Source organism: Numenius arquata, chromosome 23 (genome assembly GCF_964106895.1).
Source record: "Numenius arquata chromosome 23, bNumArq3.hap1.1, whole genome shotgun sequence".
Taxonomy (NCBI): domain Eukaryota; kingdom Metazoa; phylum Chordata; class Aves; order Charadriiformes; family Scolopacidae; genus Numenius; species Numenius arquata.
The window spans coordinates 3,462,595-3,488,181 of NC_133598.1; positions in this window are offsets into that span (position 1 = coordinate 3,462,595).

The following is a 25,587-nucleotide window of genomic DNA, read 5'->3' on the forward strand; positions in this document are numbered from 1 at the left end:
CCTTGGTTTTGTTTGCCTTTGGTTTATTCCTGATACCTGATAACTGTCATCTGAAGTTAGTTACACTGGCTCTATTCACTGAGAAAACAACTGGGCAAGTGCTGGGTTGGAGTTATGCTGGTTCTGGTCAGTTAGAAAATGCTAATAATCACTGGGAAGAGAGAGTGTCATTTCTTTTAAGCTTCTCCTCTGTGTCAGCTTCTTCTGAAAGCCTGAGCAAAGTCCCAATAGTTCACAGTTCGATGTCCTGCCCGAGTGAACCATTTAGTGGCAATGCCAACTTAGGCACAAGAGCAAAAATGAAACGTCCACTGCTAAAAGTGGTAAAGAAAGTTTCTTTCTCCTCAAGGATGTCAGTCTGGACTGTATCTTAGAGGTCCCTGCGAGAAGCTGCCTTGGGAAACAGGTGACAGAGCCAGCAGACAGGAGTGGGATGGAGCCCAGGATATGGCACACTCGTGGTGCAGAGGAATTGTCTGGCACAGCAGAAAGCTGCAGCCTGGGGTAGGAAACGCCAGCCGACATTGCAACTGGGAAGCCAGACCAGAAAGTGAGCAGTGGGGTGGGCAGAGAGCAGGAAGGAACAGCCAGGAATCCAGGCAGAGCAGAGGCAAAATTCAGGAAAAGCACAGAAGAGGAGTTTGCCAAAGGAGGTGCTCAAATACCAGCAGAAGCACAGAATTCATGCAATCACAGAGTTGTCTCAGTGTGTGGTGCCTCCTTGGGAGAGACATTCACAGTACCCGAGGCAGGGGGAAGGATTGATCAGATTCCCTTCCATCTCCCCCTATTCCCAATTTTACCCTGTGGACACGTGTATTCAATGCTGCTGGATCCTGTCCTGCTGCTCAAATCAATGTTTCCCACTTGGCTGCTTTTAAACCTTCCACTAAGCACAACACACAAATAATAAAACCAGGAACATCACTAGAAGAATCTCAATGCCCCCGTGGGCCAATTTGCTCCTGGTTTGTTTCCTTTGCACAGTCTGGTGAGGGCAATCAAACGATCTGGGGCTGGCTAATGACCCAGCCTAATCTCTCCTACCAACACTGCAGGCATAAAATACCATGTTCTCCTCAATCTCCTTCGTTTCTTGGCTTTATCCTCCCTCTTCCAGGCTGGAAGCAAAGCCAGCGGCAGGGGCAGCAGAACATCAGTCGGAGATTCTGAACACTTTATTTCTGTATCTTTGCATCTTTGGCTCTGTTCATTCACCCCAGACAAAGAGCACAGAGATACGGAGGCCTCAGGAAAGGAATCAGACTGTTTGTCCCGTCAACATGTTAAGGGAAACAGCAGAGGAAAGGATCATGTTGGTAAGAAATCAAGAAATACTGGCATGTATTTACAACAGAGAACTCGGCACAGGTACCCAGCTTTGCAGGTTCTCACTATTTCATAAGGAATGCAGCAATATTAAAGCCTCAGTTCTTCAACCCCATGAATTTCTCAGGTAGCATTAAACAAACAAAAAGCCTAAATCTTGCAGCTTTGGAGGAAAGCTCCTAAAGCCAAAATGAGCCAGCAGGTTCCATAAAGCTGGGAGTAAAAGACAAACGAAACCCTAAAATATCATTAAAAACAAAAATCTCATTATCCTTTCAGGGTTTGATTCATATTTTCCAATTTGGGGCAGGATGGGAGTAATTCTCTCCCTTTGATGCTCTGCAGCAGGTTTGCAAGAGTTTTGAAAACTGTAGCTCCAAAGGACGCCTCATCCCTCTTGGTATCCTGATTTTACTCCTGGGGAAACATAACTGAGAATCACCTCTCAAACCTGAGGTCTCAGCAGGAGCAGGGCAGCGATGGTGCCTCTGTACTGGGCACTGGTGAGGCCTCACCTCGAGGGCTGTGTTCAGTTCTGGGCCCCTCACTACAGGAAGGACATTGAGCTGCTGGAGCGTGTCCAGAGGAGAGCCACCAAGCTGGTGAGGGGTCTAGAGAACAAGTCATAGGAGGAGAGGCTGAGGGAACCGGGCATGTTTAGTTTGGAGAAGAGGAGGCTGAGGGGAGACCTCATTGCCCTCTACAACTCCCTGAAAGGAGGGTGTAGAGAGGTGGGTGTTGGCCTCTTCTCCCAAGCAAATAACGACAGGAGCAGAGGAAACGGTCTGAAGTCGGGGCAGGGGAGGTTTAGATTAGATATTAGGAAGAATGACTTTACTGAGAGGGTGGTCAGGCGCTGGAACAGCCTGCCCAGGGAGGTGGTGGAGTCCCCATCCCTGGAGGGATTTAAGAAACGTGTAGACGTGGCACTTCAGGGCATGCTCTAGCGCCCGAGATTGTTGGCAGTTTTTTTGTGTGTGTGTGGTTGGACTCGATGATCTCAAAGGTCCCTTCCAACCATGAAGATTCTGTGATTCTGTCTCTGATTCCCCACACCATCAGCGGTGTCTCTCTCCTCCAAGCACACAGCAATCGGCATCGTTTTGGGGGTGTCACTCTTCAGGCCTTAACGTAAAAGAGGTGCCATCCCTGCTCTTTTCTCAGTTGTGTTTCTCCCTATCCAAGGTTCCTATAGGTTTTGATATATGGAAAAACCAAAGCTCTCATCCAAACAATTACCTTCCCTGCACAGCAGAAAACAGCACTGATCCACAGCCCTCATTCTGGAGAGCTCTGACCTGGGCACGTAGCACTCCTGTGGGTGTTGGTGGGGTGACATCTTCAATTGCAGACACTTTGGGAGGCACCAGGAGAGAGTTGCTTTGTCCCCGGATATGGGGCAGTTTAATAAAGGTAAGATGATTGCCTCCTATTTTACAAGAGACCTTTTATGTTCCCAGAATGGGCCGATTCCTCTATTTACAGGTCCCGAGAAAGTCAGTATCTCCACACACTTTTCACGTGGACGCCAAGGAGCATTAAGCTGCATTTCGTATTCAGCCCAGGGGAAGTGGCTGCTGAAGTTTTGATCAAAGCAGTGATGTTGGCTCTGAAGGTAAGAATCGCAGGTGACGTTCAGGGCCCTGCAAGGTGCCAGCCCATCAGGCGACGTATTCGAGGCCGGAGAAGAGGGAGAGACGGGAAGAAAGGGCAGGAACCAAGAATTTCTAGGAATATCTGAACAGCAGTGAGCTTAATTGCAGTTTCCCCCATCTCTCCAGGGAATCTGTCGTTTGGGGGGGATTTTTTTGTATTGCTCTCCTTTTCTGTGTGTGAACAGCAGTAACCAGGGCAATGAGGGCACGTCCCTGTGGCAGCAGTAATGTGCCTGTCGATCTCCACCGCCCAGCTTGTTGCTCATGTATCGAGTCAGGCCTTTGTACATGGAGATTATTTCAGTTACAAATGGGATAATTTGGGGTTTTGCAAAAAATCCCTTTCACTCAGGGTGCTGGGACATGTGGCAGGTGCAGCCTTGAATTTCCAGCTGCAGAAATAGATAACATACCCATTTCCAGGTAAAACCAGAATAGGTAACAAGGCTTTCCCAATAGAAACAGGTCACTGAGACAAATTCCCTGGAAAAAAGTGGCCAGTCCATTGACTTGGTCAAAACCTGCCACCTGCAAACCCCATCCAAGGATGGATGAAGCTCCAAAGGCAGGAAACTCCAGGGATGAAGCTCCAAAGGCAAGGGATGCATTAGACTTGTGTTAGCCCACAGTGAGTTTGACCGTACTCGTGGATGGGGCCAGAGGGGCACTTGTATAAACATATAGTTCAAATAATTTCTATTATGTGAGTAATGGGCATGATGAGAAAAATCTTTGCAATTGTGTCTCTTTATGGGAGAGGGGGAACCAGTCAATGCATCAAATGAAGGCCAAGACGCTGTTTATCTCATCCTACATTATGTGTGGACAATGTCTTTGGTGGTGAGACACTGTGAGGGTGGTGAGAGCCTGGCCCAGGTTGCCCAGAGAAGCTGTGGCTGCCCCATCCCTGGAGGGGTTCAAGGCCAGGTTGGAGGGGGCTTGGAGCAACCTGGTGTGGTGGGAGGTGTCCCTGCCCAGGGCAGGGGGTGGCACTGGGTGGGCTTTAAGGTCCCTTCCCCCCAAACCATTCTATGATTCTATGATTCTGTGTGATCTGAAATCCCTACCAGTGGGCAAATACGAGAAACTAAGAAAACACGCCAAGAGAAAGCAATTGATCTGACCCTTTTTTAACACCGTTTTCCAGCTTCAGCCCCGATTTCCCAAACAGATTCCCAAAACACTATCATCTGAGGCAAGGCCAGGAAACGAACGAAGAATCATCGCAACCAAGAGCTCAGCTCATCCCTCAGACTTCATGTGAGGTGCAGCTGGTGGTGGCAACGACAGACAGAGCAGGGGGAATCGCAGTGGTGGTAACATGGGCATGGGATTGAGAACTCTCAAGTATCAGCCTAATCAAACTGAGCAGCTGTCGGAAGAAAAAGCCATAAGTGCATTTAAAGACACAGTGAAAACCCATGGATGCAGGATGTTAGATCCAAACCTCCTCATTCTTAGCAGCTTTCGACTGGAAGCTCCATCTGGACAACCCCTCAGCGAAATTAATCCTGGAAGATGGTCTAAAAACCACTTTCAGCACATGGCTAAAGGAAGCACAGGCTGCTCTACAAAGGCTCTATCCTTTCCTCATCACTGCAGGATCCCAGCATCTCTCAGCAGTGTATTAACCATTTATCATGTGACATTTTTCCTGTAGCTGGAGGGAAAAGTAGTATCTGGCAGAAAATGCCCTTTTGTTAAGTGGTATTTTTCTTCTCACTGTAGAGCATCATTGCTCGAACAGGAGACAGCAGAGCTTACCATGGTCCTCAGCTGCTTGAGGGCAAGGGTTTATTGCTTCTCAGGAGGGATGCTGGGAGTAGCCGTGAGCACAGCGTGTCCCCTGATGTGTCCATCTCCTGGAACAGCATCCAGGGTCAGCCCGGCCAGCAGCGTCTGGCAGCTGAACTCAATGCAGAACAGCAGAGCTTGCTGCTGGGGAGCGGGGGGACACCCCGAGTGCCACATGCTCCCGGTGGTGTCCCCAGCTGTGTCTCTACCCGGGTTTGCAGCTGTGACCTGGGCAGCCAGACAATCTCTGCTTGTTCCACGGGAAGCTCAGAAAAAACCACCTAAAGTACATTGACTGAGATCATTTTTGGACCTAATGCCTGGCCCGTGTTTCTGAGCATCATGCTCAGGTCTGGGGTGTCACAGGCCAAGCTTCCCAGTCCAGTGGGATTTTTTTGGGGAAGTCTTTTATTTGTTGCTCGCTCAGGGATGACAGCAAGCAAACAGGGAGAAGTGTAGGTGTGTTCTGTGCCCTAAAGCTATCGCTTTGTTCCTCCCAACAGATAAAAAGTTCTCAGGAGAAGGGAATAGTGACTAGAGGTTGAAGTTCACCTTCAGGCTATGTTAGTTTGTCCTTCTCTTTTCAAAGGAAGGCTCCTGGGGAGGGCTAATACCTTTTATTAGACCAACAACTCTCTTTTCAGCCTATTGTGGACAATGGGACTGATGCTGTGCTCCCATAAAGCAGCCTCAGGAAAACCAGAGGAAAGGCTTCCCCCCTCTGCCTCTGCCTTCTTTCTAACGGGGCTTCAAGAGCAAAAATGCCTGAACGCAGAAGAAAAGAGGAAACAAGATAAACTGTATAATCCCACTTCAAAGGCTCTTTTAGCTGAGTTGCACTGGATGGGAAGAGGAGCCTGAACAGATGCATTTTATCTGTTTGTGGGGTGTGTTGCACCCTGTCTGTGTGCCACGGGAGGGAGCAGAGCTGCAGTGTGTCCTGACCTCCAAAGTCATCCTTGGAAGAAGCCATGCTCCTCGAATTCTTTCTTCTTTCCTTGACTGCATGTTAACGATACAATTTTTAAGCAGCATCTGAAAGCAGCATTCTCTCTCCGGCATATAACCTCTAAATTGATATGTGTCTAACCAAGAAATCATGTGTGACACCATCGCTGGAGCTTCCTAGAGGATAAGAGTCACACTCATAGGGAGGTGTGAGATAGGGCAAGTCAGGGAATCACAGAATCTCAGAATGATATGGGGTTGGAAGGGACCTCTGGAGATCATCCAGTCCAACCCCCTGCCAGAGCAGGGTCACCCAGAGCAGTCATAGAATCATAGAATGGTTAGAGTTGGAAGGGACCTTAAAGATCATCTCACTCCAACCCCCCTGCCATGGGCAGGGACACCTCCCACTACAGCAGGTTGCTCAAAGCCCCATCCAGCCTGGCCTTAAACACTTCCAGGGATGGGGCATCCACAACTTCCCTGGGCAACCTGTTCCAGTGTCTCACCACCCTCAGGAACGTGTCCAGGAGGGTTTTGAAAGTCCCCAGAGAAGGAGACTCCACCACCTCTCTGGGCAGCCTCTTCCAGGGCTCTGCCACCCTCACAGGAAAGAAGTTCCTCCTCATGTTTAGATGGAATTTCTTATGTTCAAGTTTGTGCCCATTTCCTCTTGTCCTGTCACTGGGCACCACTGAAAAAAGACTGGCCCCATCCTCCTGACACCCACCCTTTAAGTATTTATAGGTGTTGATCAGATCCCCCCTCAGTCTTCTCTTGTTCAGACTAAAAAGACCCAAGTCCCTCAGCCTTTCCTCATCAGAGAGATGTTCCAGGCCCCTCATCATCTTTGTAGCCCTCTGCTGTACCCTCTCCAGCAGTTCCCTGTCCTTCTTGAACTGGGGAGCTCAGAACATCTCTACCATTGCCTTTAATTTCCCCGGTTCCCAGTTTCTTTATCTAGAAAACGGGAACAGTGTTCCATTTCACTCTGGGAGGTACAAGAGGAGGAAGCTATGTAGGAATTAACAGCTTTTCCAAATATGATGTTGCTAAAAGCTTTTGAAGAGACATCGGAAAAGATTTATATTTCAGTGCCTGACAAACGTAAGAAAGGATGTGTCTGCTAGAACGGTGCTTCCACCCTGCTTTCATTTAAGCTGTAAGAAAAATAAATGGGGCTTTCTGAAGAGAAAAAGTAGCCAAAGGAGGGGGTTAAGCACTACAAGCTTGATGTTCCCAATGAGACTGGGCAAAGTTTATCCATCAAAATGATTTTTTTTTTGCGTATAAGTGAGGCTTTTTATGCTAAAAAAAAGTTCACAAAATGGGAGTTGTACCCAAGCAAAGTTTTTTTTCTGAAAATGAAAAGCCATTTCTTGGCTGAAAAGCGGTGTTTGGGGGCCAAAAAGCTGTTGAATTTTTGATGAGGAATCAATATTTTCAGTGAATAAACCATAACAAAGAGAAAGCAAAACAAACAAACAAAGCCAAAAAAATCAAGAACAAAAAAACTCCCAAATCCTCAGAGCAAAGGTGTGAGGGGGGAGCAAAGGTTTTTCCTCCCCAGAACAGGTGGGGAAAAAAATCCAAAAAACCACACAAATATCCTCCAATTCTAGATAAATTCCTTCCACAAAGAACTAATTTATCAGAAAGCCACTATATAAACTACTCTGGAAAAAAGGCAGGAATAGAGCCCTCCCTCCCCTCACCCTCTCTGCACTAACTACACCCCCCCGGCGCCCCCACCTTCTCCTGATGAGGACGATCAGTGACCTCTCCTACTTTTGCAGAACCTGCAGACCGTGGACATCAGAAGGATATTCCCCCGCTTCCCACCACGTCCTCCTCGCAGGGATGCAGATGCCGAGACACACAGCGCTCACCTTGGCCATTCGCCTTGTCTTGGATAGGGTCAGAGTCTGGATTCTCACCCACAAAGACGAGCTCTGCAGCGGAGACGGGGGGGTCTGGCATAGAGTGTCATGTCCCGGCGAGAGGGACTGTCACCAGGGGCTCTTTTGCATCCTCTTTCGTTGCTGTTAAGCAAAGCTGTGCTGAGACACGTCTGATGTGGCACAGCTTTGTCTTTGTGATGCAAAGCCAAAATGGCCTGACGTAAATTTTGCTGAGCAGGATGGAAACTAATCAACTAGTTCTCCAGCTGAGGTGATCAGGACTGCACTGACAACAACCAGCAGCCACGATAGAGAAGGTAAATTACTAATTAATAAATGGCAGTTAAAAGGCCATCAGGGAGGCAATGGAGGCTGCTCTCTATTATTTATCCCTCGTATTGCAGCACCACCTACACCTCCCTGACACAGAGCACGACGCTGTGGCACCAGGCCCTGAGGAACCACAAAACACAGAGGGTGTTTGGGGCGTGTTGTAATTCAAGATTAAAACACTTAAACGCGAATGTTTACATGCTGAGGTTGCCTGAACCGCTGAACTTCAGCATCACGCCATGTATCACTCTTGACGCCCAACATCCACGTAGGTCTCCCCTAGGTCCCAGGTGACAACTGACAGCCTCGTGCAGACATCTCGATCTCAAATGGCACCGTTTGAGCAACTCAATCAAGCCCTAGATTTTCCTTGGCTGTGGTGTCAGCTTAGACACCAGATATGCCTCTGGACTCTTACATGTGGTCAACGTATATTTGGGTGTCATCTTTGGGTGCTGAACCCATCTGTTCTGCCCCAATAAATTTCTAACAGGAAATACAAAAGCAGATACATGAAGGTTCAGTTCTTCTTGTCCAGATTTGGGGATGGGGATCATCTGAATAAATGTCAGACAGGCACACACAGAGGAGGGCATTTCACCTCTTTCTAAAAATGACACCTATGTTTAGATGGGTGGATCACATTCTGTAATCCATTGCCTGGATTCAGGGATGACCAGAGAACTGGGGACAACTCGCTCATTTGGAGACATGCTGGAGATATACTAAGTCCCTGAGATAAATCCCATCCCTTGTTAATTCAGAGGGATGGAAAGGATCAAAGCCACAATGGAATCATACTTGTCAGCTCAGTATAAGCAGCCTTAGCCCTTCCACATTTCTTTTCATTCAGATTTTCTAACTGCCTTGGGGAAGACAAGGTTTTTTTTGGAAAGGGACTGGACTAATACATCAACCCAAAAGATCTGGCTTGATCCATTAAAAGGAAAAGAAAAAGAGTCCCTTCAGTCAGTTCTCCATAAAGAAAAAGAGGAAATGTTGAACATTAAGTATGAGCCCAGTCATGTTCTAAGCCTTATGCTGGAGACGCTATTAATTGTAATTGTAATTCAATTGCTCTGGCGCTGGGCAGCAGCCAATACTGTAATGGATGTGGAAGACAAAGGAGCTGCATGGGAAAGAAGATGCCTCAACTGAAGCAGTCATGAAAGATCAGCAGTAAAGCCAAGGTACTCATGAGAGAAGAAGGGGGAGGAACAGAGGAAGATTGTTTAACAGCAGGAATATGAAGGCAGAGAAGCAAAGATGCCTCTAAGCACACAGAGGATTCTTTGGATAGAGTTCCTCCAGCTCACCATTTTTCTCATTCAGGAAAAGAAGTAGCATAACCACCTTCCATGGTCAACCTGCTTCTGGTGGGTGAGAGGGGGAAGGGGAGCGCTGGAAGCACCGTCTCCTCTGAACCTCCCCAGAGCCCAGCTGGGGAATGGCCTGGAGGCACTGCAGAGAGTGACGCATCTTCAGCCCCTCTCCGGGTGTCCAAGGCTGGGAGAGGTCAAAGAACACCCTCAAAGTTGAACACAGTGAGAGATGTGTCAGCACCAGGGAGGAGAAACCTGCAGCCAAGAGTATGGAGAACTCCTGATCCTGTTCCACTCAAATAGGAGGCACTGACCCAGGCTGCCCAGAGAAGCTGTGGCTGCCCCATCCCTGGAGGGGTTCAAAGCCAGGTTGGAGGGGGCTTGGAGCAACCTGGTCTGGTGGGAGGTGTCCCTGCCCAGGGCAGGGGGTGGCACTGGATGGGCTTTAAGGTCCCTTCCAACCCAAACCATTCTAGGATTCTATGAAATAAAAACATATTTGGACATGGTTAAGGTATTTAGCATTGCTTCAGAGCAACCATTCTTCCATTCTTTGGAAAAGAAAGCCCTTAAAGGGCAATGACAGAACAAACTGTGCTCCAAGGGCAGGTAATATTCAATATGAGCCAGATCGTGGCTCGCACTAGAAGCATCTACCCATGCCTGGGAAACATTCAGCTTTAGCTAATGAGCTGTTTGCAAAAGGCCAGAAACAAAGGCAAACAAATGTAAATAATGGCCTCAAGCCACAGCTTGTAGTGAGACATTTTGTATCTGCTCTCCCAGACTGTGAAAGACAGATCTACGGTTATAAGAAGATCACTATAAACTCAAAGCATTAGTCCCAAAGTTAAGTTTTCTCTTCTTGTCATACAGCCTGCCAGTTTAGAGCTTTTTTTACAGCTTCTGCTTGATCTGTGCTCCAGTTCTGCTCTGAGTTTTTTCATTACTTGGGATTACTTATTAAATTCTTTGTGTGAGCAAAATTCCAACTGGAACTGAACTGTGATTCCCTGACTGCAGGGTATTGTGCTTGGTTATCAACTGCAAAAGGAGGCACATTGAATAAATGTCTGTGATTCTGAAATCCTAAGAATAGGGAGGAGGAACTCTGGGCAGAGCAGACCTATGAGATGTGACGATTTTTTCCTCAAGGTTTTTCCAATAGCTCCACAAATAGAGCATAGGATTGGCACACGAAAGCCCTAAAGCAAATCACTGCTCTGTCCTGGGAAGAATAGGGTCTGGAACTAAACTCTGTCATTGCAGGTGAAAGAAAAAGCATTGGAAAGTTCTCTCAGTGCTTGGAATCACTAGACAGGTGCTTCTCTAAGAAAAATCTATCTGGAGCCATTAAATATGAGGCTCCAAGGCCAGTGGTCTCAAATTTGATATCGTGTTCCCATATAGCTGTGATGACACCGATTCAAAACCTCTTCCCAGGTTCCCTACAACTGATTTTATTGCCAATTTGACCATGATGAAAGAACACACATTTTTAAGTGAGTATACATTATCCTACGGTGCTATTCCCTCCATAGATGCTGGAGGAGCTGATTTGTCCCTGCTTCCTCTGGCACAAGGTAGGCAGGATCTGATCTGAGCTCCTGCAGTCCCCTGTGGCTAATCATTGACCACGGGACCACAACAAGACCAAAGATGCTTAGAAGTGGGAGAGGAAGGGTGACACTTCTTCAAGGAGCCGTCCCTGGAGCCCAGACAGAGAGGACAGGGCAGATGTGGCAATGGGCAGAGAGGGCACCTAAGTCCATGTGTAGGATTGGGCCAGACCTCGTCACCTCTGCTTCTCACAGTCCCTGGGCTTTGGTCAGAAACTGCTTGAAAACAGATGGAAAATTGTAGGCATCTCCACTGGGCTCAATCTTCTTCAAATTGCTTCAGCTCTTCAAACGCCAGCTATTTTCACAGGATTGCTCTAAATGTACAGCGTGAGGGGAAACGGGATTTGCTCCGCTAACACCGGTACTTGGGCCTTGGGCCTGGCGGGGGGGATGTGATGGAAATCAATAATCCCCCTGGACTCCAAAATCTCCAAACTGACTGAGCATCGCACCTTTCCAAAGGACATTCACCGTGCTCTGTAAGCCCTCAAGGGAATGCAGAGATGCCCGGAGCAAACAAGGTGTCCATATCCCTGTCACTGGGCACAGTAGAGTCGGCGTGGGAAGCTCCCGCAGTGACCAGGGAAGTCTTATTTTCTTTGAGAGGACAGAAGAGGCAAATATCTATGTATGAATATAGATAGATATAAATAACAAATGAAGCATGCAAAAATCAGAATTTGTTAGTCATGAAGCAGAAAGGAATACACATTTCATGGAAACACTTGCAATTTTTCTGCCTTCTGTGTTGGTTTTTTTCATTTGATTATCTCTGCTCATTTGCCTCCTCCGTGGGAGTCGGAGAAGGACCGGGGTTGAAGGCTGAACTCCTCTTCCTCTCAGCAGCGGCGCGGCATCGACTCGGGCTGGGCAAGAGGCTGGAAACTGGTCTCGTCCCTACTTGACCCATTTTCTAAGCACAGGACATAAACCTGCGGATCTCTTCTTCTTGGTATTCTTAATTACCCCAAAGGATTCCAGATTGGAAAGAGAAGAGCTTGTTTATTTTGCCCTGCTGAGAAATCCTCCTTCCTGTAGCGTATTTTAACCAGTTTCCTCCTAGAAGTGCTTTGGCCCAAAGTCAGGCCCAGAAGACACAAAGCAGAGGAATAAACCACAAGTTTCGTGGTGGTTAAAACATGGCTTGAGGGAGACCTTCACCGCAAACAGCTAAACTGAGAGACGGGAAATTCTCCCTCAACTTTTATGTTTGTAATCTAAAATTATGTTGCTGAAGAGAGTCTGATTTATGTGTCTAGAAGGGAACATGATTATTATTTTCCAGTGCCTTTCAGAAGCACCTGAAATGAAGCAAGGACCAAACAACGCTGCTACATCAGAAGAATTAAATTGTCTCTTTATTTTAAGGCATCACAGTAAAATTAGCAGGCTTTGAAATTTCACTGCTGCAAAGAGATTGGATTCTTTCTTTAAATCTCCCCAAAGATAATCTGGATAATACATTTTTTAAGGATACAAAGTCATCTAGTTTCATTTCCTACTCACTGGGGGGAAAAAATATGTTTTTAAATGGAAAATTATCCATTTTGAATGGAATCTGGATATAAAGGCCAGTTAAGCCCCTTCAGAAATAATCAAGCCCATATTATTGTCAACTCCTTTAAAGAGACACATTTCTACAATAATTTCTGAGTGATATTCTTTATCCCTTTCTTGTTGCAAAGCCTTTCTTTCTAGTGCTAAAAACCATGAGTTTTGTGAGTTATGAGGGTTCTTTGCTGGGTGTTTTATGAGATAAATGCATAGTCCTGTGCATGCTGCAATATTTCAGTGGAATCATTGCTACACAGGCGGCGCATTCAGCGTTGTGTAATGTCTTTCAAACCAACCTCACACTGACAAAGCCACCGTAAATCACGGGTTGGGTTATTACCCTGGTTCCGTTCCTAAGGTAGTTCAGCCACTCCACACGAGACAGAGCCTACAAAATAACCTCAGCTCTCCCTCCCTGCTTTCCCAGGCACTCCCCGTCCCATGGCAGTATGCAACAGGCAGAACTGGAGACATCGCGGCTTCTGGTGGGTTTGGGATGCGTGAGGAACAAGGCTAAGAGAAGGAGAGAAGGCAATTTTCCTACTGGGAGAGAATTCTCCAGGTCTTTGTGCTGTGGCTGGTAATGGATGCAGAAATCCCGACCTGACCCAGAAAACTCAGCTGCTCGACAAACCAGTAATAACTTCCAAGACAGGAGGGAAATGTTCTCCAAAAATCTCCTCAGCTTTCTCCATCCTCCTTAAAGCTCCCTCCTTCTCCAGCACCTGTGGGGCTCTGCAGTCGCTCAGTGCTCAGGAGTGTGGAGGAAGCCCCAGCCCCAGTCCCAGTCCCAGTCCCAGTCCCAGTCCCAGTCCCAGTCATTAGGATCTGAGCTCTGATGGAGCAGGACAGCAAGAAATGAGTCTCCAGCTGACAAACCCCTTGGTTCCCAGTGCCCCCAATATCTCTTAAAGCCCTGGTTCCTCACATCACCTTCTCCCGCACAGAAATAACAACTGTCAATCAGCATTAACATGGTTCCTACCATCACAAAAAAGCAGCCTAGTAAATGACCAAGTTACCCATCTCCGAGGTGCTCCGGGCTGTCACACAGAACAGGTCCGTGGTGTGACAGCAGCACTATCATTTCTAGGCAGAGCTAAAGCCAGGAATTCTGGCTGGGACATGCCCCGGGGGTCGGTGGTTCAGCTGCTGTTATCACAGCCTTGTCGAGACCCCATCAGGAGGAATGAGCTCTTCGGTTTCACTCTCCCCTTGTCAGAGATGGAGGGAAGGTTCTCTCCAGAGATGGAGAGAAGGTTCCCTTCCCCTAAGGTACCCTCTCATCTCACCGGACCAACTTGTCTTGCAAAAATCCCTGCTGTTTGCACCCACTCTTTTCCAGAAAAGGGATTCTCATCTGTGTTTTTCTGAAGTGCAGGGTAACTCTCAGACCCCCAAACCTTCCTGACATATTTCTTATCCCATAGCTGTCCCCTATACATCTGCAGGCCCCTAGCAGCAGTTTCCAGGGATTCTCATGTCAGAGAATGTCAGACCTTCTCGTTTACAGGTTTCTGCTAAACAAACAGCCATCAGGTAGCAACTAATGTGTCAATGATGATGCCCTCGAATGTATTAATATAAAATCCAGATCAGAGTCTGATTCAATGCCCTTCGCTTTTAGTAGGGAGCGGGTGTTATGTGAAGTGGAGGTAAATTCACTTGGTGGACTCTTTATCTTGGAGAAAATGAGGATTCACCCACCTAAGGTTAGGTGTCTACAGTGTAGCCATCTCCACTGGAGCCAGCCTTGTTCAAAGTGCCACATAGTCACTGGAGATCAACATGGACAGCTGTTCCCACAACAGTGAAGTCAGATAACCCCATGACCCGTGCTCTCTATGAGGAACTCAAGCCCTCAAAATCCCAAGGTTGGTCCTTCAGCTTCATAGATCTGTGACTTTTGTTCCTCATTTCCCCCCAATCTTTTTCTGCTCAGGCTGAGCCCTGCTTTTCATTCTACCTAGAGTGCAAAATTCCTCAAATTTCTTCACTGTAGTTTCTCTATTAATTATCCTGCTTGAGACAGCAGAAAGCTAATGCAACACAAAGTGCTTCAAAATGATCTGGTGTCAGAAAAAAAGCTTCCTCCTACCACCTTTCTTCCCAAGAGAGCCTAAGTACAGCAGGCCTTCTGAAGGATGAGGAAGGGATCTCATCCTCCACATAGTCAATGCAGAGATGGTGGTTGAGGGAAGATAGACTCAAGGTTCCTCAGCACAGGAAGGACATGGAGCTGTTGGAGCGGGGCCAGAGGAGGCCATGGAGATGCTGGGAGGGCTGGAGCCCCTCTGCTGGGAGGACAGGCTGAGAGAGTTGGGGGGGTTCAGCTTGGAGAAGAGAAGGCTCCGGGGAGACCTCAGAGCCCCTTCCAGTCCCTAAAGGGGCTCCAGGAAAGCTGGGGAGGGACTCTGGATCAGGGAGGAGAGCCACAGGATGAGGGAGAATGGTTTTAAACTGAAAGAGGGGAGATGGAGATGAGATGTGGGGAAGAACTTCTTTGCTGTGAGGGTGGTGAGAGCCTGGCCCAGGTTGCCCAGAGAAGCTGTGGCTGCCCCATCCCTGGAGGGGTTCAAGGCCAGGTTGGAGGAGGCTTGGAGCAACCTGGTGTGGTGGAAGGTGTCCCTGCCCAGGGCAGGGAGTGGCCCTGGGTGGGCTTTAATGTCCCTTCCAACCCAAACCATTCTGTGATTCTAATTATCAAATCACAGCAGCTCCTAGGACCATCAGCCGCAATTGCGGTGGTTTATGCTGGGGCAGCACCCTGCTCTGCCCTTACACCATACAGGGACACAACTGACCTTCTGCCACTCCACTGAGTGACACTGATTGCCACGTGGCACGAGATTTGCTGGGGCAAGAAATGGGAAGAAAGAAGGCAATTTTGCTCTGCTTCCTGAATTGACCTGGTTACAGCCTGATCTGGCTGCCTTTATTCCCTGTTAAATACACCCTGAGGCAGTGCTGGGATGAGCAAAGACTTCCAGGGGGCACATACCGCCTGAGCAGGCAGAGCCGAGATGGTTTCCAATCAGTGCCCATTCCACTGGCTTGATTACCTACGGATAAACCCTCTTCAGTCCTCGGCCCCCCAGCTGGAAGAGAAGTCAGAGGTGACCTTTAAAAGCTGAGCTGAGATTACAGTAATTGGGCAATAATATGAAACAGCAAATACGAGTCAAAGTGATCCCTTTGACTTCAGTGAGAGGAGCACCTAATGCATTTGGGAGTATTCTCATTATTTCCACTTGGCATCAAGATTTTAACTACATCTGCTCGACACGTTGGGCTGTTAAGCGGATCCCTCTTTCGTACGAGGGAGTAACATCACCTGTGAACAAGAGCGAATCAGTGTGATTGAGGTGACCAGATGTCTGGAGTTCTGTGATTAGAGCCGCATAAATAACTGATGTTTCAGTTCACTGACCAAAACCCCCAAAATGGGAAAGAATATTCCATTTTTTTCCTTCCTTTCATTTTTTTCCTGGTACGATAAGTTCTTTCAACAAAATTTCTTTCAGGTCAAATGAAATATTCTGTATTGTCTGCAATGAATTATTTCATTTGGCTTTCAAATTGGCAGCTTTGTTGCTTGCTTTTTCTGTTCTCATGTATGAGTGGGAGGACCTTGGACACCACCCACTCAAAATACTGCTTAGAAAAGGCTGAAATGGGAAGTTTCATCTTTTAAGTTTATTTTTCATTGAAACAGCAGTCAAATGGATTTAACACAAATGTGCAAATGCATTTAATCGTTCCAATTCCTGAATTGTTACCAAACAAAACACGAGCTATGCATTTCTCTTTGTTCTTTGCCTTCGTTTTTATCTGATCTCTGTTAAATTTCCAAATTATTTATATTTCTAGATGAAGGGTTTCGCCTCAGGACATATTGCCATGCTGAACGTCCTGATCCAAACCAGAGAAACATCAGGTCCCCATTGTGTGGTGCCTGGAATCCAGACAACTTTGCTTCATCTATCTGCCTGAAAGAGCCTCGGTATTAAGATCCTCCAGCGCTAACCCACTTCCCCCTTGCCATTGGAGGCATCTGGAACAGATCAACCACCAACTCCTGAAGCGTTTCTTCAACTCCAAATCTTAGTAGAGTCTCTTCGGGCAGAGATGTGATGGCACCAGCAATGACATTTTGAGGCCCAGCTTCAGTGAGGGGCATTCGGGGCTGTGACACCAACATGTGCTCAGTATTTCTGTGTGTTCCCTTGAAATATCAGTAGGCTTCAAGCATGCTCGATCCTATTTAACCTTGCCCTTTGAGAGCAGACGGACCCTTTGTTTCGTTTCTTGCCCACCAAACCATTTAGAAGGAGGATTTTGAATGAGTGACTGCAGTGCCAAATGAGTGTAGCTTTTTAATGACGATGCGGTCATTACTGAGGCCGTTTCTCTTCATCTCTTAAGGGTAATCCATATTCAACCAAGATTTATGACCTTATACGTGCAAATACGTAACCTAATCACCACATACCTTTAGTCTCCAGTGAATGTGCCTCTTTGGTTCTGAGCAGACAGACACGTAACCCAAAGCGTTGCAAAGCTTCGCCTTGTAGGACTGAAATGATATTATTCCAGTCAAGGACCACTGTGTTTTATTACCATGAAGGCCCCTGGTTCATTGGGTGACCTTAAACAAATCGTTTAACTTCTTATGTGTTTGTGAACCCAGCTGGAAAACTTCACACAAAACCATCCAGCAGGCAACTTAGCGCAAGCCGCATGCAGCGCTTGCATTTGAGCTTTCCTTGGGGAAATAAAGCACAAATGAAAATTGCAAACCATCATCAACCCATAATAAATGTTTAAAACACATGCTGGAGTCAAGAGAAAAGACTGAAATTTAAACATGAAGCAAGCCAGACTATCAGTTACTTTTTTAAAATGCAGTTGGGGGTTTTTTTTCTGTAATTTAGCCCCATTTAACTCTTCTTGAATCTCAGTTTCTGCACACATGCTTGGTACTTTTTATATTATGACCATATGGGTTGGATGAACTAATTGATGAGCTGACAGCAAGCTGCACCGCGTTCCCCATCTTAATGATTTTACCCTGACGTATCTGTCACCTTGAGGCTTAACCAAACCAACGTAGACCTTCCTTTGGTGACAGAGGAGAGAAGGGCACACGCCTCAGCTCGCTCGCTGGCCCGTGCCCAGCGCCGGCGCTGCTGGCCTGGAGCTGGGTTGAGGGACAGAGTATGTCAGCTTGGTTTGGCTTGACCTTTTGGTTGGCTCCATGGATCGTGTCAGGCTGGAATATACAACACGGATGTAAGCACAGGATGGCAGATGGTCCCAAAGTCCTACTGCTTTGAAGAGGCATCAGGATAAGCCAGCCCCGTCTGATTACACTTAATCTTTAGCATTTCATTCTACGGCAGAACGAAGGACAACACTCAAGCAGGCAGCAGAATCGATTTCACAGGGAGAGGCAAGACCAAAGGACCACACAAGGATGGGTAAGAACCATATGATGGTACTGAAATGCCAACGAGCTGGAAGTTAGCCCAGCAGTGGACATGTGGCGTTCCCCCCCTCAGCGCCTTAACTGGGGGCCCGAGGCATGTGCTGGTGTCTCACCCAACGATTCCCAGGCAAGCCACAGCTTACTGCACCTTTGGGAGGGAAAATAAAAAAATAAAAAGATGTAGAAGAAGAAGAAAAAAAGCCTTTATGATGAGAGATGAAGTTAAATACCAGAAATAGTCTGAAAATACATGTTCAAGGATGTCAAGCTGGGGAAAGTGCTCTTAAGGTAATGAAAGAATAAGTAGAAAATGCAAAGTGATAATGAGACATTTTCCCCAGAACCTGCCCTGATGAAGAGCTGGTGGAGTTGTACTTTGTCATCCAAGGATAAACCCAGAACCAGATTTCAGGTTCAGGGCAGATCAAGAGGTAACGCAGGGAAGAATTCATCAGGGAGCTCAGCTCCCAAGGAGGTAGATTATCTGCTGGAGAGGCAAAGGGAGAGAAATCAGAGAACAAAAGGTGAGGCAGCTTGCTAAAAATCAGGGACAAAATGATGAATAAAAAAAAACATTAGCAAAATACACGCTATTCTTATTATGTGCCAGGCAGGAGGGAAGCCGGTAACACAGGAGTCACTTTTAATTTAGCACAAGATATGAAATTGTGCTAAAAAATGCATCAGATTTCTTTGATTTTTCACAGCAGATCCAGATGCTTTGTGCAAAAAATAAGAAAGAAAACCCAATCTGAAGCGAACAGCTAATGGCCAGTAAACGTTGGGCCTCATTCAAACAAATATTCTTTTAGATGTGAGAGGCTTGTTTCAAATGCACGTGGGGTTCCTCCCTCATTATTACTCATGGGAGTTAGAGGATTTGAGCTGATCATTTGAAGGAAAGGGATAGGAAATGTACCCAAAGTAGAGTTTGTCTCATTCCTGAGAGCCCACGGAAACCCCTCACCCCATGGTCAGGAGGGTGGAAGCAGGTGAACACTAACCTGGCAAGTCTTGCTGAAGAGTTCAGACTCAATCTTTTACTCTTTTTTTAAATGAAAACTGGATTTTTCGTGATTCCTGTGTAAAATAACTCCTCTTCCTATAAGAAAAACTTCAAGAAGGACAGGGAACTGCTGGAGAGGGTACAGCAGAGGCCTACAAAGATGATGAGGGGCCTGGAGCATCTCTCTGATGAGGAGAGGCTGAGGGACTTGGGTCTTTTTGTCTGGAGAAGAGAAGGTTGAGGGGGGATCTGATCAACGCCTATAAATACTTAAAGGGTGGGTGTCAGGAGGATGGGGCCAGTCTTTTTTCAGTGGTGCCCAGGGACAGGACAAGAAGGAACGGGGACAAACTTGAATGTAAGAAGCTCCATCTAAACATGAGGAGGAACTTCTTTCCTGTGAGGGTGGCAGAGCCCTGGAAGAGGCTGCCCAGAGAGGTGGTGGAGTCTCCATCTCTGGAGACATTCAAACCCACCCGGGCACGTTCCTGTGGGACCTGCTCTGGGTGACCCTGCTCTGGCAGGGGGTTGGACTGGACGGTCTCCAGAGGTCCCTGCCAACCCCATATCATTCTGTGATTCTGTGATACATAAGTCATAAAATGGCACACAGAGGTAAGTGTGGTTTTTTTTCTGAGGAATATTAACAACAATCACTGTGTCACATTTGGGAATTCTTATGAAACATTTTTGGAGGATTTAAGGATACGCCACTCCTTCTACAGGCAGTCCATCATTTCCTGCTCAGTTCCGCACTACGTATTCCCAAAATAAGCACCGCTGAAACACAGGCAGTGGGAAGGTTATTGTCTTCCCTGGCAAGCTGATAAACGAAGAGGCGAGTCTGTGAAACTGTGCATGGATAGAACGGTATTTAAGGCAGCATGAAGACAGCGGTGAAATTGTTTCCTGCAAAGCAGCAACGTGATATAAAACAGGACACTGGCATGTGAGTTACCCAGCGATACACAGTGCGGAAATTGGGTTTCTCCAAAGTATTTAAAAAATGGGAAATCAAGTTTCCAGCCCCTACCAACATAAAGAAATCTGACTAAACATGGATGGAATGGAAATAGTGACTTGCAGCAAGCCGTTCCTCACCAATCACATTTCTGTGCTGCACAGGCTATAAGTGAACTATCTCCCTTTTTCTCCTAGGAGATAAGCGTTCTGTCACATCTCTCCCCACGACCAACATCCGCTCTCCCGCATACCTACCTCCTACCTTTTCTTTCAGAGATGAACTAACTGATACATCTCTAATTAAGCCCTGAGCAATCATCCTCAACTTGTATTTAGCTTTTAAATCTGATGCTTCTATTCCAGGCCTGAATAATGGCAAGCGTGCCTGAAAGCTTCTCTGCTTTTTCCAACTACACTTGATCTAATAAAAGATAATACTTCTACCTAAAAGCTTGGTCTCACTGTAGAAAATCAAACCCTTCGTAGAAAGCATTCTAGTTGTCCCTGTGGTTTTAGTTAGCCTGCTTCTACCTGTTAAAATCCATATGGCACCAGGACAGTAGCCACCGAAGACAGAGACGGGGGACCAATGTTTCCTGCTCTGAGGTTTAAGGAGTTACAGGTTTGTTCCTCCAGGGGATTTTTATCACAGTCATCAGACCTCAAGGAGGACCTCAGCTCAAACATCAGCTCAGTTTAGACAACGCTAATCTGTTCTTGGCCACGCACTTGCTCCGAGGCACTGCCCCTTCCCACTGTCCAACGATGCACCAGCCTCTGCCCTCTTTGGCTCAGGAAATCCCGGAGACAGATGCTCGAAAGCTGGTCAGAGCTGCTGGGCTTTCTGACCTTGTCCAGATTGAAGCAACTGCTCAAGCTGAAGCTGACAGGATGGCTAATTCTGAGGCTTCTGTGCATCAATACACATCCCCCTCTGCCATCCAACACCCGAGAAGGGGCATCCCTGAGGAGGTCGGAGCCAGGGGAATGGCAGGTACCCGCCACGTGCCTGGTGCTGCCTGAACTGCAGCCAAAGGTCTAAAATGGAGAACTGACCACAGAAACAGCGACAGGGGAAATAATCAAAGCCAGGAAAGTCTTGGGGGAAAGCTCTCAGCAAGGGGAGACAGAGGACTTCAAACTGTCCCATTGTCCCCAGGTGCCTTTGCTTCCCAGCTGTGGGGACATGTCCTTGTGACAAAGGCAAACCCCAACCTTGGCGCTGCAGAAGGGAGCAGAAGAGCGGGATCAGGGTGGGAAGATGGAGTTTCCTGGTTTAGGAAGCTCATGCTCCTGTTCTCTCCCTTGTGGTGCACCTAAAGCTCCCAGTGCACAGCCCACCTTGGGCTCCAGCATCATTCTGGTGAACGGAGGCTGCTCTAAAGACAAGGAGCCCCCAGAAGAGCAGACACCTGCTTGCACCACTGACGTTATTGTTAAGTCTGCTGCATGGTGAACGAGCCCCTCCTCACCCTGAGCATGGCCAGCATTCAACTGCACCCACCCTTACACCCTGTCATAATTACTAGGATGGATTCCCTGCCTGGGCAATGCAACAATGGATGCATTTTGTAAATTAACTCAATTAACATCCTTCTGAGCAGGGCTGCATCTCACAGGGCTGTTGGCCAAAGGGCTTTCTCTGCTGCCCCCTCCGTAGGAATGGCAGGACGGACAGTCCTTGCACCCACTGCTGCAGGATCATTTCACAAGGCTTTTTCCAGAGCTCCAAGTCCAACGTGGAGCAATACAGAACCTGCATTTGCTCTGTTAGACTAACACACAGTGTAATTGCTCTCCCAGTGAAGTTATTTTCCTTCCAATTATACTCCACAAAGTTTCTCCCGTTAAGTCTTTCTTGTCTCAGTTCCATCAGTGACTCCTCCACCCCTCTGTACTCTGCACATCACCCTTTGAATATAAGGGATGCCCTGTGAAACATAATGAGACTGTTATTCCCACGCACTCCAGAGCAGGGCTATCAGTTTCATTCAAACTCTATTAGCCACTTACAATCGCTCTCAGAAGATTTTCTGTAATGAATTCACCCACCTATTGAGAAAGATTCTACAGAACTCAATTTCCTTCCACATGCCTTTCTGTCAGCCTGTGATTCCTCTCCCTGCCCGTTCCTGCGTTGCCTCATTCATTCCCGCAGGAGGGCAATTGGGAAACCCGCAACCAAACTCCTGTTAAGCACAAGGACTAAAGGATTCTCCGCTTTCTCTGGTGCTCAGCTCACTAGAGAAGGTTTCCCATTGACTCCAGCGAGCCCGGGATCTCTGCTGCCGAATGTGGGCTCAGGAACATCCCGTGGACTCAGCGCCCGGCTCCCAGCACAGCATCGGTGGACACCGAGTCCTCCGGAACCCCTGCCGGAACACGCGGGAGCAGGGATGAGGAGTTTGCTCTCCAGGGTTAATCACTGCTTGTTCTCTCTGCTGTGTCTCTTCACAGGGCCTGCTGTGGGGCTGCTTCTCTGATTCGGCTCATCAGGAACTACATCAGGGCCACTGCTCCCTCCAGCTGCCTCCCCAGAGCCGGCATCAGAGAGAAATACCGAACAGCCATTTATCGCAGCAAGTCACCTTCAAACCAGCGAGCTGAATAAAAGCCCTCCCCGACCAGTATCCTTGCCTTGAGCCTTCCAGGCTCTGCTGATTGTATTAATTTCCTTTAGAAATACAGTAATGTCACCTGACATCTCTTAGGGCAAACAGCGGGAAACAATTTGAAGTTTCACTCCTAATGAGAAGCAAATTGCTGTCTCCAGCCTGTGTTCTGGACTAATGATACAATCACATCAGGCACAATTCATAATTCGGGGGAGGAACAGCCAGACAGCTAGAGAAAGACCCACGGAGAAGCCAAGCGTGGTGAACTGTACATCACTGCGCCCGTAACGGGGTGAAACCGGAGTTAGCGAGTGTAAATCACAATGTCAGCTCTTCCTGACAGATGAAGAACGCAATTATCCCTTCACTAAACAGATACAATTTATTCAGCGTGGGTTTACCTCCCTTTTTTCAATTTAAAACTAATGTGTTGAATGGATTTGATTACAGGCACAAAGATTAGGGCAGCGCTGCAGAGAAGCTGCTGCTCCAGGTGAGTATTTCCTTCCACGCAAGGAGGGGAACTGGGGTCTCCCGACGCCCGGTCCCTCCATCGCTCCGAGGCCCCAGCGATGTTTGATGGGGAGGGGGGAAGCAGAATCACACAGAATCACAGAATCTTCTTGGTTGGAAGGGACCTTCGAGATCATTGAGTCCAACCAACAAAAAAAAAACAACAAAAAAAAACCAAAAACCAAACCAAAACAAAAAAAACCCCAACACCAAGCACCAAAACCAAAACAAAACAAACACCCACAACCACACACCACACGCACCCACAAACAGACACAAACCAACAGTCTCGGGCACTAGAGCATGCCCTGAAGTGTCACGTCTACACGTTTCTTAAATCCCTCCAGGGATGGGGACTCCACCACCTCCCTGGGCAGGCTGTTCCAGCGCCTGACCACTCTCTCAGTAAAGTCATTCTTCCTAATATCTAATCTAAACCTCCCCTGCCCCAACTTCAGACCATTTCCTCTGGTCCTGTCGTTATTCCCTTGGGAGAAGAGGCCAACACCCACCTCTCTACACCCTCCTTTCAGGGAGTTGTAGAGGGCAATGAGGTCTCCCCTCAGCCTCCTCTTCTCCAAACTAAACATGTCCAGTTCCCTCAGCCTCTCCTCGTATGACTTGTTCTCCAGACCCCTCACCAGCTTGGTGGCTCTCCTCTGGACACGCTCCAGCAGCTCAATGTCCTTCCTGTAGTGAGGGGCCCAGAACTGAACACAGCACTCGAGGTGAGGCCTCACCAGTGCCCAGTACAGAGGCACCATCACTGCCCTACTCAAAGTAGGGAAGACAGAAAGCAGGGACAGACAGAAAGCAAATCCTAACTCCTCATAATCCCTTTCTAAGAAGCACTGGTTCGCCTCAACCCTCAGCTCCTGATGCGTTTTTCAAGACAAATGGGTAGCCCTGTCTGCCTTCCTGGGGAGTGGGAAATTCAGGCATATGGCCGGGGAAAGACTTGCCTGTGGCCAGACGGGATCAGGGATGGAGTAGGAACAGAAGCCAGACCTCCTGGATTTAGCTATTGGAAATTGCCTCCTTCTTACTAACATTTCTGATTAAATGTATGGTGTCACATCAGAGGGAGAGGGGGTTCATTCCAGATGCCTGCAGCAGTTTCTGTATCAAATCCTGAGATCTGATTGTCTTTAGTTCAGCTACCAATTCTAATAATGAGGAAATCCTATAAGGGCTACATTTACCGCACTGCTTCTGGTGAAACTTGCCAGGGCTCCTCCCTTTTTTGCTGCAACCCTTTGCTCGCCATTCTTTTCCTCTACAAAATAGTCTTTGGATTTGGTCTCTTCATTTCCGTGATGCTTGTTCTGGCTGAAGCAGATACGGGTATATCGTGTCTTTATTTGAAGGACTCAGCTTCTGGATCATATTGCCCTGGCCCAACAAGTGACCATGAATCAGTGGTGTGCACTCAGCCTGCAGCATCTTAGGGCTACGTGAAGTTGTGTTCCACCACGATGACTCTGAAATTATTGTACCCTGTGAAAAATGGTGTGCTTGGAGTGAGAGGATGCTCAACTAATTAAGAAAAAGCAGTTTGTTGAATGTATTGCAAGGAAAGTTCAGAATCAACCTCCATTTTGGGAATATTCCTAGCAAATGTTTCATGAGAAATTCTGCATGTTGGGGGGTGTTGGAAGAACAGAAGCTGCTCACCGTGAGGTTAGCATCGTCCTTCTTTTACATAGCCATGTCCCACAGAGCAGCAGACCTGTTCCCTTGGAAGATGAGATCTCAGGAGGAAAAGGCATCTTGAACACATCTAGTTTCCCTTTATGAAGTCAATTATTTTATGGTTGCTTCCAGATGTTTCTTCCCATATCACTGTTGCCAGCGACGAAGCTTTGGACAGAGTTAGGTTGATGATTGGACTAGATGATCTTAAAGGTCCCTTCCAACCCAGACAATTCTATGATTCTATGGTTCCATGAAAACACTACATTCCTCTGATGTCACTTTACTGTCAGAGTCCCTTACTGGAGCCATTTCCCTCCCTGCTCCACACCAGTCCTGCAAGTGAACACCGAGGGCCCAGGCTGGAGAAGTCCACGCAGGTGGGGTGGAGGGGAAGGAGGAGCAGCTGCACTGCCAGCATCCACATCCTTCATCCTCAAACCACACTGGCCTCGGGGCTGCAAACAGCAGCATCAGAAAAAAGGTGGTTTGATGGCAGATACGAGTGCATCCCCTCCTGGAACAAAAGCCCTAATCTTAGCACCTGTGGGCACTGCAGAAATGAAAAAGAACTCCCTCAAAATTAGTCCACTGACTGTTCTGAGATACAGGGAATGGTCCCTCTCCAACGGCTCATGGTCTTCTCTGTTTTCTCTACCCCAGCTTATTTATTTTGCTTCAGCCACAGCCGCTAAGTAAACCACTAAACCAACCAGAGCTGAACAACCCATTAGAAATGGCAGCTCCGGGCTACGAGCAGCTTTTCAATTATTCCTTTGTTTACATCCCTCCCCGCCGACCCTCTGATATTGCTTTATAATGGATAATTTGTTGAAAACAACATCCCATACT